The sequence below is a fragment of the Staurois parvus genome, unplaced genomic scaffold (genome assembly GCF_062004578.1).
Source record: "Staurois parvus isolate SC_StPar_1 unplaced genomic scaffold, SC_StPar_1.0 ptg000282l, whole genome shotgun sequence".
Lineage (NCBI taxonomy): Eukaryota > Metazoa > Chordata > Amphibia > Anura > Ranidae > Staurois > Staurois parvus.
The window spans coordinates 14,473,485-14,492,932 of record NW_028318078.1 but is presented as its reverse complement, the minus strand read 5'-3'; the positions used below and the strand labels follow the sequence as shown (position 1 = coordinate 14,492,932).

The following is a 19,448-nucleotide window of genomic DNA, read 5'->3' as shown; positions in this document are numbered from 1 at the left end:
AGAACATCATCAGCAAATAAAGCGCATTTATGCTCCTGATGACCACAGTGGACCCCGTGGATACTGGCATGAGAGCAAATCGCCATAGCTAAGGGTTCTATAGCCAATGCAAAAAGAAATGGGGAGAGTGGGCAACCCTGTCTAGGCCACATCGAATTGGGAACAGGGGGGATCTTTAACCTCTAATGGACACTTGAGCTGAGGGGGTGTTGTATAATAACTGCAATAGCGTGAGAAATGCAGGACCAAATCCAAAAGCTTGCAAAACAGTAAACAAGTATTCCCAGGTTAAACTATCAAAAGCTTTATGGAGGTCCAAAGAAAGAAGCAGCAACCCTGAGAAAGGGGGGCATCCCAATTAGAGCGAACAGCAGAAATCAAAGCTATGGACCTTTTAATCTGATCTAACGTTTGGTGACCAGATATGAAATTCAATTGGTCTTTGTGAACATACTGCGCCAAAAAGGAATTAAGACGCACGGCCAAAATTTTTGCCAATATTTTCAGGTCACAATTTATTAGCGAAATAGGCTGGTATTAAGGATATCAGTCACATCTTTATTAGGTTTAGGAATAATGCTAATATATGCTTTATTTTCATCTAAAGGAATCACACCATCTTCTCTCAAGGAATTGAAATAAAGAGCCATATGGGGGAAAAGTTGGTCAGAAAAGGTTTTACAGTAGACATTTGGTAGACGGTCGGGGCCTGGGGACTTCTGTGACGTTAACATTTTAATAACTTTACCAAGTTCCTTACTAGTTATACTGTAGGTCGTTCAATAAGTTCCTTCTGGGCGTCGGCAAGTGAAGGAAGCTGCAAGGGTCCCAAAAAATCTTGAAGCATGGAAGGCTCATCAGGCTGGGGTGGACTGTATAAGGTAGAATAGAACTTATTAAATTCTTGAAGGATCTTCTGAGGATCCTGTGATATGTGAGCCCCCAAAAGCCTAAGTTTAGGAAGCGCTGAGTAAATATGTTTAGGGGAAAGTTTACGTACTAAGACAGAACCCGGTTTGTCTCACCATGTGAAGAATTTATGATTCATCCATCGTAGCTGTTTTTCTGCTTTTGTGGTGAGACAAAGATTAAGCTCTAAACGAGCCTGTTCTAACGTACGTAACAAGTCTGAGGTTGGGCCAGTAAAGCCTCATATTTCTTGGTTTTGGCAGAGATCAACTCCTCGCGAGATCGCTTAAGTCTAGAGGATAGTTGGATAAAAAAAACTCTGATAGAAGCTTTATCAGCTGCCTAGTTAATAGTAGGGGTCGTGTCTTCTGCTTTATTAATGGTACAGTAACAGTTCAAATGCTCTATTACTTCAAGGCGAGTTGACTCATTGCTAAGAAGGGACTCATTCAATCATCAGTGGGACTTGGCCAGCTTGGCAGTTAAATTGGAGAATGTTAGCATCACTGGGTTATGATCTGACCAGGGTATTGATACAATTTTAGCTGAACGCAATTTAGGCAGCAACTCCATAGGGAGAAAGATGTGATCTATACGTGAATAATGGTTATATGCTCTAGAAAAATAGTCTCTAGAAGTAGGATTGACCTCATTCCACATGTCTATGAAATTATAGCCATATAAAAGTTGAAGAAATTCACCACTTTGTTTCGGAGGGGATGTAAGTTTGGTTGTATGCGATTTATCAAGCGTTTGATACAAAGCCACATTCGAATCCCCCGCTAAAATGACATTGCCCTCCGGTTCCAGAGCCAAATATTGAAACAGGGATTGAAAAAAAGGTTAATTGATTCATTGGGGGCGTAGTAAATCAGAAAAGTCACTAAGTTTCCCCCAAGTGGCCTTCAACCAATAGATATCTCCCGTCCTTGTCTCATATCACTTTGGATTCAGTAAAGGATAACCGCCGGGCCAGACAGAGCGCTACTCCTCGTTAATTCTCAGATGCGTTAGCGAAAAAGCACACAGGGAAATCCCTATGAATATACCTAGGTGTGAAAGCAGTGCAACTATATTAGCTCCCAGGGACTTATAATGAGAAAAAACCTTCAGACGCTTAGAGGGGGATCCCAAACCTTGCACATTATGGGAGATTAAGCGAACAACACCACTATTAGGTCTTAAGGTAGAAATGGGAAAATTCTAAACAGGGATGGGGAGACCCACACAGTCACCCGTATGGGAGATTGAGAATCAAGGACCGGGAGTGTGTGGAGCAGGTCAGGGCTGCATCCACTCTTGCAGCCCGCACATGTGCTCCTAAATTCCTTCTTTTTATGGGTAACCTGATATAGGGGCGCTAAAACATGGCCCAAGTGAGGGATGTGTTGTCTCCAAAATCCAAAGAGCACAATGTATCTTTATTCGTCAGTTTTATTTCAAAATCTAGTATTTTCTGTCTAGCTTTAGGGGGTATTTCCACAGTGCCATTGGATACCCCAAAACTTTACTGTTTGTGAGGGACCTTGTATCTTATCTGGGTTAATCTCCCACCCTCTTTGTGTCATATGGTCAACTATCATGGCTAGAGTGTCTGCTACCCCCTGCTCATCTGAGCCTTGAATGAGAATGCAATCTATGTAATGTTGTATCTGTTGATCTGGAGGGAGGGTTAGCTCTGCCAGATGTTCTGCCGCCAGCCGGTGGAAGAAGGTGGGAGAATGTACATAGCCTTGGGATAACCTGATAAAGGTAAACTGTCTGCCATTCCAGGTAAAACTGAATTGTTCCTGGCTCTCTTCAGCTATAGGAATGATGGAAAAGGCCTGAGCCAGATCTAAGGCCCCATACCAAACACCTGAGTGTCTTTGTGTATTTTCTATAATTGTGACCACAGCAGGTACCGTTGCTGTCAATGGTGGGGTCACCTTGTTGAGTGCTCGGTAGTCCACGGTCATGCGATAAGTACCGCCCAGTTTACGCAATGGCCAAATGGCTGAATTTCAAGCAGAGGTAATTGTCTTTATAACTCTTTCTTTGAGGAGGCCCTCAATTGTTTGAGTAATCTCCTGATGTCCCCCAGGTGTGCGATACTGTTTTGTGTACACCTTTGTGTTGCGGGGGGCAATACTACTGGTGGTATCTGTAATGTATCTACCATATGTCCTTAGCCTCCCTAATCTAACTTCAGCTTTGTGAACTCCAAATGCATAAGTGCCATCTGTTAAATGCAAGGTCATACCTCTCAGGATGTCCATCCCAATAATGTAATCCTTGATTGGCACAATCAAAACTTTTTGCAAGGGGTTTTTCCTATCTGTAATTCTACCTCAGTACTAACTGCTTTTACCTCTTTGCCTTCTAGTCATTTGACTACTGCTGGGGTTCCCTTGTGCTTTCTAGGGTCTCCATAGATTAATGTGGCCTCCGCTCCTGTATCCCTAACTATCTGAATATTACCCTTCCGCCAGCGGATAGTTAATTCCACATGGGGGGGGTTCAGCATTAAAAACAAAATGAATTAGGGGATCTACTGAATTTACTTTCTGAATACTTGGGACATGCAGGGCTTAGCCATTATCTTATTTGGGAAGAGCGTCTAGCTGCCCTCTAGCCTCAGCTTCTTCCAACAGCTTGTCAATTAAATTAAAATTAATGGCATTCTTTTTAATGGTCTCCTCGATTATTTTGTTATGGTGTTGCATGATCTCCTCCCTGTTAGCATCAGTGCCTGAGCGGGCCAGAGCTTCCAATGCAGCATCCAGCCTTTTCCCCAAGATTTCAAGTTTATGCTCTAACGCTTCCAACTGCCAGGGAGTTACAACTGCAATGGGTGCTGGGGGTTGAGGGAGTACACTGCCCGCTGTGGCTTTAGGGAGTGACAAATCCAGAGCTGGAGAAACCGGTGGGGCTGGGGGCAAAGTGGGATAAAGGAGATCTGCATCCCGTGTCCCCAAAAGGTGGCAGTATAAATGGGGACACATCCATGGGTGGGGCTGATGGGAACACAAGGTCTGGTTTCTGTCTCATATTATTCACCTTTTTCTTATGCAATCCCTTCTTTTTATACAGAGAATAAAGTTTTTCTGTGTCCATGCCATCTATCTGTTCTCTGTTCTCTGCATTCTTTATTAGTGCAGAGAACAGCTCACCATGGCTTGGCATGGGGTTCCCTTCACTATTCCTCGGAGGCTGATTAGCCTGTGGTCTGAAAAATTGAGGGTGCCGTAGAGCACGCAGTTCCCCTTTTTCAGACCATTCCCCAACTCTCCTAACTAACTAGGAAGGATTCAGCAACCACCCTTAATGGCTGAATAAAAGATGATCCTCCTGCGCTTAAAATGGAGCCCTAACCCTAAAGCTACTGACACTAACCTTATACCCAATAAGTGAAGTGACTCATAAATACAAAGTGTAGCGCTAAATAAATACTAAACATAAATAGTGACACATTCAATCCCCCTAAATACACATAAAGGGATACACAAAAAATTGTGCAACACGTGACTTCCCTCAGTGGGAATATAACAAGTGCAAGTGATATATATTGTCATATAATACAATAGTGAAACACACAAAAAATCAATAGAGATATATCATAAAACGTAAATCATCATAAGTCCACAAACGGTGTATATATACAATATATATATCCAATAATAGTGCTCCCACTCGACTCTCATGGAAGCTACTGTGTAAGTGACCAATACATGATAATCCTTTAGTGGCCAAAATGTCCCCTCACCTCCTTACATCGACCCCACAGGGTCAGCTCGCTCAGAGGATTACACCAATCCTATTAAGGGCAGATTCCTCACAGGCTCCCCTCAGGGTAGTATGTGCTCCTCACTCCAAGCCTCCGTATAGTGCACAGCAAACCTCTCCCAGGATCATAGATAAACAAGAAGATCTTCCATAGTGTAATCTATTTTAATCCATCATGTATATACAATAACATATAAAATGCCCACTCACATGCTCCTTCTTTGTACAACGCTATATCACCTCATGCTAGAGGTGTACTGCATGGGTATCACAAAAGTGTTCCAATATGGCCCCCACACCAGAAGTGACGTCACCGCGCACCCGGAAATGCCTCCTCATGTACCGACGCATTGCGTCATGCTTGACACGTGACTTCCTCAGGGTATCAGGGTACCTTAATGGCTGACCTGTCATATTTATCAGCAGGGTAAGCACAACCTGTTTATAAGGAGCAGGGGCATTTTTAATCATTGACTTCCATACTTGAGGGGTTAATTGGCAGAACATTAAATCTGGCAACTGGCCAAATTCTATAGCTAGTCTAGCAGTCTCATATTTCATCCTCCTAATGGCATCAGATAAGCCGTGCCAGGGCTTATCATTAACAGGCCAGTCAATTTGTGTAGGGAAGCGGTGCCAAAGACCCCTCTATACTATGCTTAAAAGTCTTTCTACCTGATCTGCCTGTTCCAGACCCTAATTGCCCGCTGCACAACTGGTTCTGTAGTGATTAAAATAAATTTAGGGGAGTCTACTCTATCTAACAGGACACCAGCTGCCCCTCCCTCATATAAATGGACAGCCCAGGCATCCAGGGGCTTCCCTGGTCTCTGTTTAAAAGTTTCAATCATGTGTTCTAATTCTTGTTGACTGTAATCCTCAGTCACATTTTCATGTCTAATGGGGACAAAATCCTGATAACAAACAGCTTTACGGTGCTGAACAGGGCCTCCAGTCCAGTCTTCAGACTGGTCAGATATGTCATCAATAATGCTCTCATCAGGCCATGTTAATGCATTTTCCCAGTTTTTTGGTACTTCAGCTAACAAAGCTCTTATTCTTTTGGGATCTATCTTATAGGACTTTTGGGGTCTCCAAGATTGTGCTGCAAGCACGGCACATTTCTTGGCTGCATTTTGATACTTTGCGCTTCTAGCTGACAACAGATAGCATGCTATTGCCGATAAGCTGTGAGCAACAGCCACCCTTTTTCTCTCATTACTCTACCAGGATTCTTGCTAGATGACGGGACAGCTTTCATAGCTTCCAAAAGTATCTTTTAAATCTAATGAAATGTCCGGTAAACTAGTAAATCCTATTGTATCCGCCCAATGGCTAGCCAATTCACAATATGGCGTGCCAAACCACCCTGGTATGTTAGGAGTTGGCACACAGAAAGCACACTTACAAGCCTTTTTCTTAAACATCTTGGCTAATGCTATGTGTTTCTATACAATATATACACACTTTTTCCTACTTTGAGACACACCTTCTGCTTTGCAAAGAAAATCGAAAGTAACACACCCCTGGCACAACGCCCACTTTTAAATGTCAACATCAAAAGTAACCAATCCTTTGGCACAACGCCCAGACATGAATGTAAATTCATACTGAAATTAACTTAACCCTTTCTAGACTCTTTAGATTACGTACTATATATATTTTTACATATATACATTTACATTACAGCTTTATTACATTTTGGGACTTTAATAGCACTATAGTTACTATAAAAATTGCCAACTACGCCAAATGTAATGCATTGCTGGACACAACCAAAAGCAAGTCATATACACACAATACACAGGTAGCCACACACACAATACACAGGTACTTTTAACCAGCACTTACACCATTATTCTAAGCATGTGAGAGACCCACTACCGAATGAACACCTGCCCTGATACATCATAGCATTCACTCGGCACTCCAAGAAATAACAGAATCCAACTGCAATATTCTTGCACTGTCAAAACCTCCACTTTTATTATCACACCACACAGGAGGATATATCTTATAGTCATCACAATCTGCATAATAACACACACCAATAATAATGTGAGCATTACAGCATGAAATCTTTTGACAACGTCACAGCATAGAATTAATACACTACCAAAGCTATGGGATGACGGGAAGGAACAGACCCCATCAGAACCATAATGCACAGGGGGTCAAGGAGAAGCCTCAAACGTGACCAATCGATGAGCCCATATTGCCTTGGCAAGAGTCCAAGCGTCAGAGCGTCCCCTTTTGCATAGGAGGGCTCCAAACTGACCGCGTTCAGGCTTCCCATTATATGCCCTGTTTCTAGCAACTTTCCCGAATTGGGCGGATGCCACGCCCACTCTGGGAGGAGCTAGCAGAAAAGTCCCATGAGGATAACAGAGTCACGCCCAGCCACAATATTGAACTAACAACGTTATCTCGCAATATCACACTTTTGCTTCAAATCAGCTTCTTATCTACCCTAAATTTACAAACAATAGTGCAGCGCTCCCGTGCTAATTAATAATATTTACTCATAATATGGTGTGATTAAACATAAAAAATATCCATAAATCATTCATCTCTGACTTAAATCCATGATGTATCTATAGTACCTATTTAAAACCATCAATAGTGAAAAAATCAAATTAAAGTGACCAAATCAATGTATAAATATAATTGCCCCAATACAATATAATAAAAATTCCCATCAATAAGTGTCCATAATATGTAAAAAGTCCTCCTTAAATAATATATTAAAACGGACTTTCTCCAATAAATGGATGAATATAGGATAAATCTTGCTCTATTATGCGCTCACCTCCTTTTTAGCCTAATAAATATTTAGGCTAAAATAGCTTTTTGTCCTTAAAGGACAGATAAAAATACTCCTGCTCCAGAGCTCCTTCTCAGAAGGTTCCACGTTGCAATATATTAATTATCCACCTGGTGTCTCTCCAATGTGCTGCTCCCTCTTTATGGATGGATGGATTCCTCCTTCTCACCTCCAGGGGTCTATTCCTCCTTGTATCGCCCTCCAGTACTCCACATACATGATACCAGAAAAAAAGCAAAAAATAGTGTCTTATCCTTTTAAATATTTTATTCATAAACAGGATAATCCCACTCACATAATATACAATAAAATTGTGCCTTTGGTAAAAGCCTCTGTGTGTGCTCTGCACACTTCCTGTACTCGCCGTGACAAGCCGACAAACGTGGTGACGTCAGAGCCCCTCCCCTACGTGTTACGCCACCGGGTCATGTGGCTTCATCCCCCAAAATGTACCAGAAAGGTGCATTTATCATTTCCGACAGTGCACCACAGTACACTATATTCGGTGAATTCCGTGTCTGTCAACAAGGTGCGTTCCGGTGCCATTACCACCTAATAGCACCGCATCACACAAACACATGTAGCGTGATGGGTGCTCTCTGCAATCTCTCTGTGTTTTTAAGAGCCTTGTCCTTCTTACCTGGAACTACAGGATATATTCTTTCTTCCTGTTGGCGGGGGAGCAAAGGAAAGAGGTACGTATGCTGTTGGGGAGGGGAACATTAAAGCAAGCTAATAATAGCATTGCCCTAAGCATTTGGGGTTACGTGTGTGAGTGTACTCAACTCCATCATGAGCAGATGACGCAAAAAACAGAAGGGCAAAAGTTTTTCTGATCACTCAGGAACCCGCTAGTGTAGCTACAGTATTTTTTTTGTTATAAAAAAAACATATTCCAGGTAGAAAAAGCCAATATTGCAACAACTGATTGCAGAGAAAGGCAAACGGGGAATTCAGTACAATCTCAACTATTGATACTGATGTTATTTTTAATTCATTATCTGTAACCTCTTCTTCAGTCATGAATTACTTTATAATAACAGGTAGGGAGGCAGGTGATACAAGGCAGATTCTTAATACTGTAACAATTTAAAAAATACATATGTTATTACCAAATGCTAGTGATACACATACACTGTATATCGCTGGGAATTTTAACAACCTGATTGAACTTACAAAATCTCCCATGTACATCCAGGACTAATAGATACCTGTCAACACGTGGTTATACAGTTGTGTTCAAAATAATAGCAGTGTGTTGAAAAAAGTGAATAAAGCTCAAAATCCTAATAGCTTTTATTTCCATACACACAAATGCATTGGGAACACTACACATTCTATTCCAAATCAAAACATGAAGAAAAATATATCAAATTTGTGTTGTTCCTCTAAAAAAATTGAAGAAAAGTGAATATTATACTGTTCAAAAAAATAGCAGTGTTTGTATTCTTCTTTACAAACTCAAACATTCACTATATAAACTGAAAAATGTTTGAAGATTTTGCTTTCCTTTGAATCACTTAATGAATATTTAGTTGTATAACCACTGTTTCTGAGAACTGCTGTACATCTGTGTTGCATGGAGTCAACCAACTTCTGGCACCTGTGAACAGGTATTCCAGCCCAGGATGATTGGATTACATTCCACAGTTCTCTATTTCTTGGTTTTGCCTCAGAAACTGCATTTTTGATGTCACCCCACAAGTTTTCTATTGGATTAAGATCCGGGGATTGGGCTGGCCACTCCATAACATCAATCTTGTTGGTTTGGAACCAAGATGTTGCACGTTTACTAGTGTGTTTGGGGTCATTGTCTTGTTGGAACACCCATTTCAAGGGCATTTCCTTGTCAGCATAAGGCAGCATGACCTCTTCAAGTATTCTGATGTATTCAAACTGATCCATGATCCCTGGTATGCGATAAATAGGCCCAACACCATAGTATGAGAAACATCCCCATATCATGATGTTTGCGCAACCATGCTTCAGTCTTCACAGTGTACTGTGGCTTGAATGTATGTAAACTGATGAAAAAACGTATGTAAACTGATGAAAAAACGTATGTAAACTGATAAAAAAAGTATGTATGTTGATCTGTTTTTTTCTTTGAAAACATGTGAGTGAACTGATGAAAAAAACTAAATGCCTGCGTAAAAGATCCGTTAGTGTAACTTCAGCCAAAATAATTTTAGTTTTTGACAAGTCTGGGGAAGTTTAGAACTTTTTATTGCTGTCTGATGTCTAACTGCCTTTTTCTTCCATCTCAGTGGTAAATAGAACAGGAAATGACAGAAACAGCAATACATTGTTGATGGGGGTTCTAGCCTTTTCCTAATCTTCTAGAAAAGATTGTGTTCCTCCTGTCTGTGTCCTAATAGGAGATTTCTCCTGACTTCCTGTACTGCAGGCATTGTTGGTGGAACTGGAAGTGCAATGGTCTCTATAACGGGCTACAGAACAATAAAAACTGGCACAAATGTTATGCTTTTGTGCTATACAAAACAAATTAAAAAAAGTTTAATCTGGATATTTTGTTTAATTCATGTAAATATGAATTTGTTTATCTTTGTTTCTTGCAGGTGCAGATAACTTCACTTTTTTGGATTCACCATGAACATATTCAGTTTCTAGTACCATGGATAGTTGAGAAACCACTGTTTTGTAATGAACAGCAAATCTGTGTCTAGGTGTCAAATATCTTTGTTTCCTATTTCTATACACTTTCTTTGTAAATGCTTATTGCATTCACTGTTTTCATGTTTCATCACCATTTTATTAGAGGTAGCCTATTAGTTAAGTTATACAGACTTTTATACTTGGTGTGCAGAGGATGTTGAACCCTTAATGCTTTGTGTTAAGCTTTCATACAGTACAAACAAGAATTTTTGGTATTTCTCAGTGCTCATTTACATGGGCACTCAGCCCAATGCAGCGACCAGAGCCATTTGCCACGCCATTCAGCCCATAGAAAGTGAATAGATAGGCATCAGCTGTGCACAGGGTACACAGGGATGGTTACACAGACCTAATTGCACAGGCTCTGTGTCCTGATCCCTACACGATCCCTGCATACCTGTCAAACTCTGCTGTGTGGGTGAGTCCACACAGCTTATGTATACCAATTCACATTCTATGGATTGCTCTGGCTGCTACAAGGAGCTGAGTGCCTGTGTAAATGAGACTTTAAATGTGACTTTAGTTATTCAAAAATGTATGTCATGTGTATTATCTTTCATAAACAATACTGCTGTCTGATTGTAAAGTAGAACACCAACCAAAACATTTTTATTTTTTTTAAATAGTTGAAATGGTGAACCTGTGTTTAATTTTTTGAGGGGAGATCCACTCTTTCTTGGCTGTAGTCACAGTTGTTACTGGGATAGGAAGTTAGAGGAAATACAGAATTATGGGGTTCTCAGTAGAAGGAAGGGTATATCCTCATGATTCCCACTCACTCAATTCTTGAGACAGGAAATGCAGAGAAATCTCCTCAATGAAGAAATCGACTGCAGAAGAACCTGACAAGAGATCCTTAAATCTATAATTCAAAATGGGGGAAAAAAAAAGATTTAACTAGAGTTCCCTTTAACGCTAGGTTCACACTACTGCGGGTGGTTGCGTGTGCAGGAATCACAGCTGTTCCCACAGCCAATCCCTGCTGATGGGGGAAACGCAGGGAAGTTGTATAATGCAAAAGCCCCATGTGATTTCCCAGCCATTGCATTTTCAAAATGCTGCAGGAACCTTTCTCTTGCGTGAAATACTGGCAGAGCAGCCCATTCGAATGAATGAGCTGCTGTGCCCACACAAATGCAGCCCGCAAAGCTGCAATAGTGTGAATCTGGCCTTAATGTAAAATAGCCATTTAGTTCTTCCTGTTTTGGGTGAATGTTTTTTTTAGTTTTTTTTTGTTTATACCTTTTTAAAGTATTGTTCTTTACATGTTTTTTCTTACTATATATTTTATACAGTATTTGCATTAACAAATAAACATTTAAGACATGACAACGGATTCCTAGACTACTATGAGTCAGCTAAAGAGCCATCACAGTGATGCTATCTGTATTCTCTGAAAATTCTCTTAAAACCTCAGACGGTCATCCAAAAAAAGATGAGTCATTCACTTCTAGGTGTAAATTTCATATGGAGTTCTGAAAACAGGGAGAGAGTGTAAAAGAAGCCTAAAGAGTTACTTGCTGGCTCAGAAGGAGAATACAAAATACTGATGTGCATTATTTCATATTTACCTAAACTAAGGAAAAAATATATTCATTATTTTCCTTTATTTTAATGATTTGCATTGATTCGAGATTTTTTTTTAATGACCCATTCCACTTGTCAAAGTTGCATTTAAGGCTTCTTGTCCATTTCTATTTGTCAGTAAAGCAAAAAAACAAAGCCTCACTGTCTGTTTTCAGTTTATTACAGCCACTAAGTAAAATCCATTCTAATGGCTGGTTCTGGACAAATTCTCTAGATGTTAAAGCACCCTCTCACTCACATGCACCCCAGTTTTTCCTTACATATGCTGCCAACTGCATCTACAGGAACCCTGACTGTGAGCAGTCTTTTTACTTTTAGTGCAAACCCCACCTGTCTCTCATCAGACTTCTCCACTGAGCTGCCTATGGCAACCCTTTTTCTGGCAGCGCTAGCTCTAGCTACCTCTGACACATTTTCTCTGCCAGAATGGGCTTTTACTGCATTTTCCCAGTGACAGACCATGCTTCTGTCAAACTACAATATATAAATATTTATGCACACACACATACACGGACACAATGTACATACAATTTCTTTCTCCTTCATTCAAGACACAGGAAGTCTTTTATCATTAGGGTTGTACTGCCACCTACAGGAAGAACAAAACAGCTGTAGGACATCCCAGGAAAACCTTTCCTAGCAACATGCCTCAGATTTTTGCTAGTGTCCTAGGAGCATGCACATCTTCATTTACCTCCATTGTCTGGAACACTAATTTATTTTGCTAGGACCCTTTTCTTCTAACTCTTCAAATTTCTTCTACACTTAGGACTCTTTTTTTTATACTGTGATGATACTTGAACAAAAATAAGATGCATGGTCGACTTTCCAGAAAGCAGTCTTTATTATGCCAATGCCACAAAAAAGCCCAGTGAGACACATCAAGGTGTTGTCAGGCATATTGTAACTAAGCTTTTTGTGGCATTGACACAGCAAAGGCTTCTTTTTGGCAACTCGACCATGCAGCTCATTTTTGTTCAAGTATCGTAGTATTGTGCTCCTTAAAAATAGTCATACAGTCTTTTTTCAGAGCAGCCTGTATTATTCCTGAGATTACCCATGGGTTTTTCTTTGTACTCTGAACAATTCTTCAGGCAGTTGTGGCTGCAGTCTCTTTGTCTGGCTTTGTATTAAGAGATCCCTGAATTTTTCACTTCTTAATAAGTGATTGAACAGTACTGACTGGCATATTAAAGGCTTTGAATATCTTTTTATATCATTTTCCATCTTTATAAAATTTAATTACCTTGTTAATCAGAATTTTTGACAGTTCTTTTATGCTCCACCTTGTGTCACCTTGTGTGTAAAGGCCAAACATTTCAGGGTATGTAAACCTTTGATCAGGGCCATTTGGGTGATTGCTGTTAACATTATGATTTAAAAAGGACACAAACAACAATGTGATAATGAATGGCTTCAAATGATCACCATCCTTAAATAAAAGACAGTTGTTCGACATGATCAGTCATATTTTCTGGTACCAAAAGAGCTTTATTGACATATACATTGACAAAAATATAATCTGCGTAAACATCAATGAATATAATGTTCATGAAGTAGGGCAACATCATGGACCCATACCGGGGTCTCAAACAATAACATGGCAATAACTTGGCAATGCCTAGGTGCCATAAAGAAGAACTTGATCTCTTGTAACTGGATCTCTTATAGTCTAAGAAGGAGAGATTTGCTTGGGCTTTCCCACAGGTTGATATGTGTGACAAACTGGATCAAATTATATACCTTAGTCCAAAAGTGATAGGCTGCTGGGCAGGGCCACCAAATGTGAAACTCTGTTCCTGTGTTCGTGCACAATCAGTCATATTTTCAATATCAATGCCAAACTTTCATTTCTGTCAGGGTATGCAAACTTCTGATTACAACTGTATATGCTGACTTCAGAGGCCACAAGTGCAATCCTGATCCTTTTCACACAGATTCCATATCTGATCAAACACCGGTCTTGGAGCCAGCTGAGCCCTCAGCCACTGAGGTGTTTTCTGATTGTGAGTTAGACCAGTCTTTGCCTAGTGAGCTTGACTCGGGAATCGTAGTCCACTGCTGTTACTCCCATGTTAAAAGAGATTGTTTTGTGTATTGGTGCGGTTGCACCACTATGAAACTAGAGCAGCCTTTCTCAACCAGGGTGCCACCTGAGGTCTTCAGGAGTGCATCCTGGTAAAAAAAAGCTGTTAGATGAGCCCAAGCTCCCGATCCCAAAACGAATTGTACTTCGGCAATAAGGGAGCTCAGGCAAGTGAAAGGAAAAGGAGGGGGAGTTTATTCTGTGTTCTCTGCCTCCCCGTAGAGTGCAGTACCCGGCATGTGAGGGAAGGTTCTGTACTGCAACTTTTTAACCACTTGCCCTCCAGAGGATTTACCCCCCTTAATGACCAGGCCTCTGTTTGCTACTTGGCGCTACACTAATTCAACTGATAACTGCACGGTCATGCAGTGCTGTACCCAAACAAAATTTATGTACTTTTTTTTACACAACTAGAGCTTTCTTTTTGTGGTATTTGATCACCTGTGCACTTTTTATTTTTCACGCTATAAACAAAAAAAGACCAAAAGTTTTGAAGAAAAACAATATTTTTAACTTTCGGCTATAAAAAAATATATAGTAAACTCAATGTAATTAATAAATTTAGGCCAAAATGTATTCTGCTACATGTTTTTGGTAAAAAAATTCAATTAAGTGTATATTGAATACTTTGTGTGAAAGTTATAGCATCTCAAACTATGGTATAGATACTGCAATTTACACCATTTTTTTTTTTTTTGCTATACAGCGCTGCACTAGTTTAACTGACAATTGCACGGTCATGCAGTACGGTACATAAATAAAATTTATGTCCTTTTTTTCACACAAACAGAGCTTTCTTTTGGTGGTATTTGATCACCTTTTGTGCTTTTTATTTTTGGCGCTATACACACAAAAAAAAAGGAAAAGATATTTTCTCATTTCTGTCATACAAAATATCCAAAAAAAAAAAAAATTGTCATAATAGATAATGGAATTAACACAGCTTTTACTTTCTGACTGGCCATCACATTTCTTGAGGTGCTAAAATACCAGGATAGTACAGACACTCCCAAATGACCCCTTTTTGGAAAGTAGACACCCTAAGCTATCTGCTGAGAGGCATATGGAGTGCATGGAAGATTTATTTTTTTTCCACACGTTTTTGGAAAATTACAAAAACATTTTTTTACACAAAGTTGTCATTTAAATTATATATTTCTTGCACAAGCCATGAGTATATGTGGAATTACACCCCAAAATACATTCTGCCATTTCTACCAAGTATGGGGATACCACATGTGTAAGACTTTTTGGGAGCATAGCCACATTCAGGAGCCTTAAATCCAATGACCACTTTGAAAGCCTGAAGGTGTGTAACTTCCTCATTTCACTTCCTCTACATATCACAGTTTTGGAGGCCCTGAGATGCCAAGTTAGCACCAAACCCCCCCCTTTTGGAAAGTAGACACCCCAAGGAATTTAAAAAGAGGCATGGTGCGTATTTTGCAGATCTAATTTTCTCTCACAAGGTTTTGAAATATAAAAAAAGAAAATATGTTTGTTTTTTTCTTCATATTCCAAAAACTTGTGACAACAAACGAGATCTGCAAAATACTCACCATGCTTCTTATCAAATTCCTTTTGGTGTCTACTTTCCAAAAAGGGGTCAATTGGGGGGTATTTGGTGCTATCCTGGCATTTCAGGACCTCCAAAACTGTGACAGGTAGTCAGGAAGTGTAATGAGGAAATAAAGCCCTTTAAGCCTGAAGGTGCTTATTGGATTTTGGGGTCCTGTATTTGGCTAGACTGCCAAAAAGTCTCTCACATGTGGTATCCCCATACTCAGGAGAAGTAGCAGAATGTATTTTGGGGAGTAATTCCACATATACCCATGGCATGTGTGAGCAATAAATCATTTAAGTGACAATTTTGTGTAAAAAAAAAAAAAAAATTTTTTGTCATTTTCCAAAAATTTTTAGTAAATGAAATAAATTTTTCTATTGATTCAACATGCCTCTCAGCAAATAGTTTGGGGGTGTCTACTTTCCAAAAAAGGGTCGTTTTGGGGGGTGGGGGCATTTTATACCCAGCATTATAAGTTTATGTCACACATCACTCACTCTTATAACCACCTGAAGATCAAGCCTTTTCTGACACTTTTTGTTCACATGAAAAAAAAAATCTGTATTTTTTGCTAGGAAATTAATTTAAACCCCAAAATATTTTTTTTAAAGAAAACACCCTAGTGAATAAAATGGTGGGTGCTGCAATTTTTGTTTGTCACATAGTACTCGTGCAGCGATTTTTCAAATACAATTTAAAAAAAATGTTAAATCTAAATTATGATTCGGCATTTATATTGATGGCAAGCTTGCAAAATATTTGGTTTTTATGATTAGTCATAATTAATATTAATATGTGTAAGTGGTCTTTGACAAATGGTAGTATTTACTATTCTTCAATTATAGCTGAGACCAAAAGATATACCAGTTGAAGGTTGAGTATACTATATTTAGGCATAAAAGTATTTGGTAGTTATGTCAAGGTTATTAGAAGTGACTTACTATTACATTACGTATTTTAATGGTATTTGTGTATATTTAGTATACGTTTCTAACATTGATACATTTACGTCATTAGCTTATAATATTGGTACATCAGCATACATATGTTCCTGTCCATCAAACATCATATGAATAGCATCCTTTCCTTATATGAAATGGCTTTGCTAAGCAGTAATACTTTCCATAGAAGGTATTAAGATCACTAACTATGACGTACATTTGCCTCATAAAAGACCATCGGAGAACGGACAGAGGGACACTCACTCACACACACACTTACGCGCTACATGACTTGCATACACACGTCTGAGAAGCTGCAACAGGTGCATACTGAGATCACTTCCAGCTACAATTTAGTCACATCCGGCTTCTCCTTCTTCACAAAGTCATTGAGAAGGACAGCGTGGAGTATCGCACATGGCAAGGACAGAACAGCCATGACAGATAATGGTGACTTTTTCTTTGAACTTTCGCTTGTCATTTTTACAATAGTTTTATCTACATGGAACTGTTCATAATACGCTTTACATTGTTTATTTGACACCATTGTGTGATAGAATAAAATCACACTTCATTTTTTATTTCAATGGCTCTTTCATTCATAATCGCCTCAAGACACTAGAAGCAGTATTATATGTGTCTAAAAATCCAACAAAAAACAAACACTTTTTTTACTTTAAATGCACAAAAACAAAATATATTGGGCAATTATTTGGTAAAATATAAAAGATGATGGTATGCTAAGTAAATAGGTACTAAACATGACATGCTTTAAAACTGCACATGCCCCGTGCAATGGTGACAAACGGCATACTTTTTTTAATATCCATAGGCAACATTTTAAAAGCCTTTACAAGCTCCCATTTTAGTTTTACAGAGGAGGTCTAGTGTTAGTGCCCTTGATCTGACGTTCACTGCGATATCTCACCTGCATGGTGCAACCGCTGTTTACATAAAGACACAGGGTCAACGCTTGCGCAGGGGGCGGCGAGGGTGCTTTTTTTTTAAGTTATTTTGATTTTTTAAATTATTTTTACACTGTCCCTTTCATTTTTTTTTTTATTGATCACTTTTAATTCTATCACGGGAATGCAGATATCCCCAATACCTTCAATGGGCATTGTCATATATTCTTTTTTGAGAAATCTGGGGTCTATCAGACTCTACATATCTCCTCTGCCCTTACATTATCTAATCAAACCAAGATCAGTGTGATCAGATGCTTTCCCAATTTACAAATGGCACTGTTTATATACTGCGAAACTGAAGTGATGAAATGCTCGTAGCTTCTGATTTCTTAGACTATAGAGAGCACCATTCCGGTCTCCAATCAGCTCTATGGTCAGCTGGCAGAAACACCGGCTGCATTCTCAGGTTGCCCTGATGGCACGGGACTGTGCCCGAGAAGACTGGAAGGCAGTGGGGGAGGGGGGGCATCATCTCCCACTGCTTGTAAAAGCAATCCTGCAGATAATAAGCCACTAGGATTGCTTTTATATAAAAGCCAATCGCCGGCTGAAAAAAACGATACCAGGATAAAGCCGGCAGTTGAAGGCATCATCCTGGTATAACCACTCAAAGTCCAGTGATGTACCAGTACGTTGCTGGTCCTTGTTGGGTATATATGCTATGTTCTTTTTTTTTGTTGTATGCAGCCTGTGGGCTGAATGAAAAAAAGTGAAGAAATGTCTGCCAGAAAAAGTGTGTGGTATGCCCACCATTAGAATATACCGCCCTGCATCCACCCACTTCTAATTGTGGGCACACTTTAGGTCGCACGGTGCCACATGCGCCAGTTCTAAGATTGTACCAATGTCTAAATAGTGGCACTCTTGAATAAAAATTGCCCACGTATAAGTGGTACCTCATATGGAAAAAGGATGACACCAAGTCCCAAACTATCTTGCCACTACTCCCCATGTAGTCTGGGCATCTGAGGGGCTCCACGTGACTATCTTTTCCCTCATAAAACCGAAACTTATATGAATAGCCTGTTGCCCTCTCATAGATCTTATACATCTTGACCCCATATCTGGCACGCTTGCTGGGGAGAAATTGTTTGAATGCAAGGCGGCCAGAAAAATTAATGAGGGACTCATTAACGCAGATTTTTTGTTGGGGAGTATAGACATCTGCAAATTTTTGGTTAAGGTGATTTATGAGGGGCCAAATTTTGTGGAGCCGGTCAAATTCAGGGTTACCCAGAGTTTATTGTCATTGAAATACATAAAACACATTATACTCTGATATCTATTCCTGGCCATGGCAACAGAGAACATGGGCATATGATGAATCGGGTCTGTGGACCAATACAACCGCAATTAATTTTTTTTTGTAATGCCCATGTTGAGGGTTAGGCCCCAAAAAAATGTAAATTCTGAAACCGTAATGAGTTTCCATGCGAATGGTCTGGCAAGGTTTGAATTTGGGTTGGCGGTGATAAATTGTTGTGCATATACATTGCTTTGATCCACAATCAATGCATACAAATATTCAGTGAAAACAGCTTCAAAAAATCAAGGGGAATAGTTAAATTTGCTCTTTCCATCTGACTTCCAGGTTGGGCAGTGAATGGGGGAAGTACGGGTGCTGCAGAATTTGTGGGCTGCCAATCGGGATTTGCAAGCACATCTGGAAGGATACTAGGGCCTGTGTGCGAATTCTTGGTGGTTGCGGGACAATACTTGTGCTTGCCACCGCACCAGCTTGTAGTGCACTTATGGGACTCGCCACATCACCAAATGATATGTGAAAGACCAGTATGTACTATGCCGTTGGTGCTCGCCAGTTCACCAAAAGGTAGCGTGGCACTAGTACTGGCACTCTGCTGCATATTCGAGTCATCAAGATTTACCAGCAAGTGCTAACAGAGATCAGGCCTGATCCTGCGAACAGTGCAGTTTTGTGTGCAATGTATCAAGTGCCAGTGACCTACTGACACTGCACTTGTTGGGGGAGGGGGGGGTAAGCGTAGGGTCTAAACACAGGTGCTGGCAGGTGCCGAGGCTGATCCCACTAACGCTGCATTTTTGGAGACACTATACTAATGTGAATGCTGGTATAGTGCTGATCTGATCAAAGATATTGATCTGTTCA

The 19,448-nt window shown here is 39.9% G+C and overlaps 1 protein-coding gene across 1 annotated transcript in view; it reads left to right on the top strand.

Moving 5' to 3' along the window:
• LOC149458683 (uncharacterized) overlaps positions 1 to 11,506 on the top strand; it is a 47,254-nt gene extending 35,748 nt beyond the window's left edge. The window contains exon 4 of the mRNA XM_089681975.1: positions 10,078 to 11,506. The gene's annotated coding sequence lies outside the window, so the exon portion shown is untranslated. The remainder of the gene's footprint in view (positions 1 to 10,077) is intronic.
• The last annotated feature ends 7,942 nt before the right edge of the window (positions 11,507 to 19,448 follow it).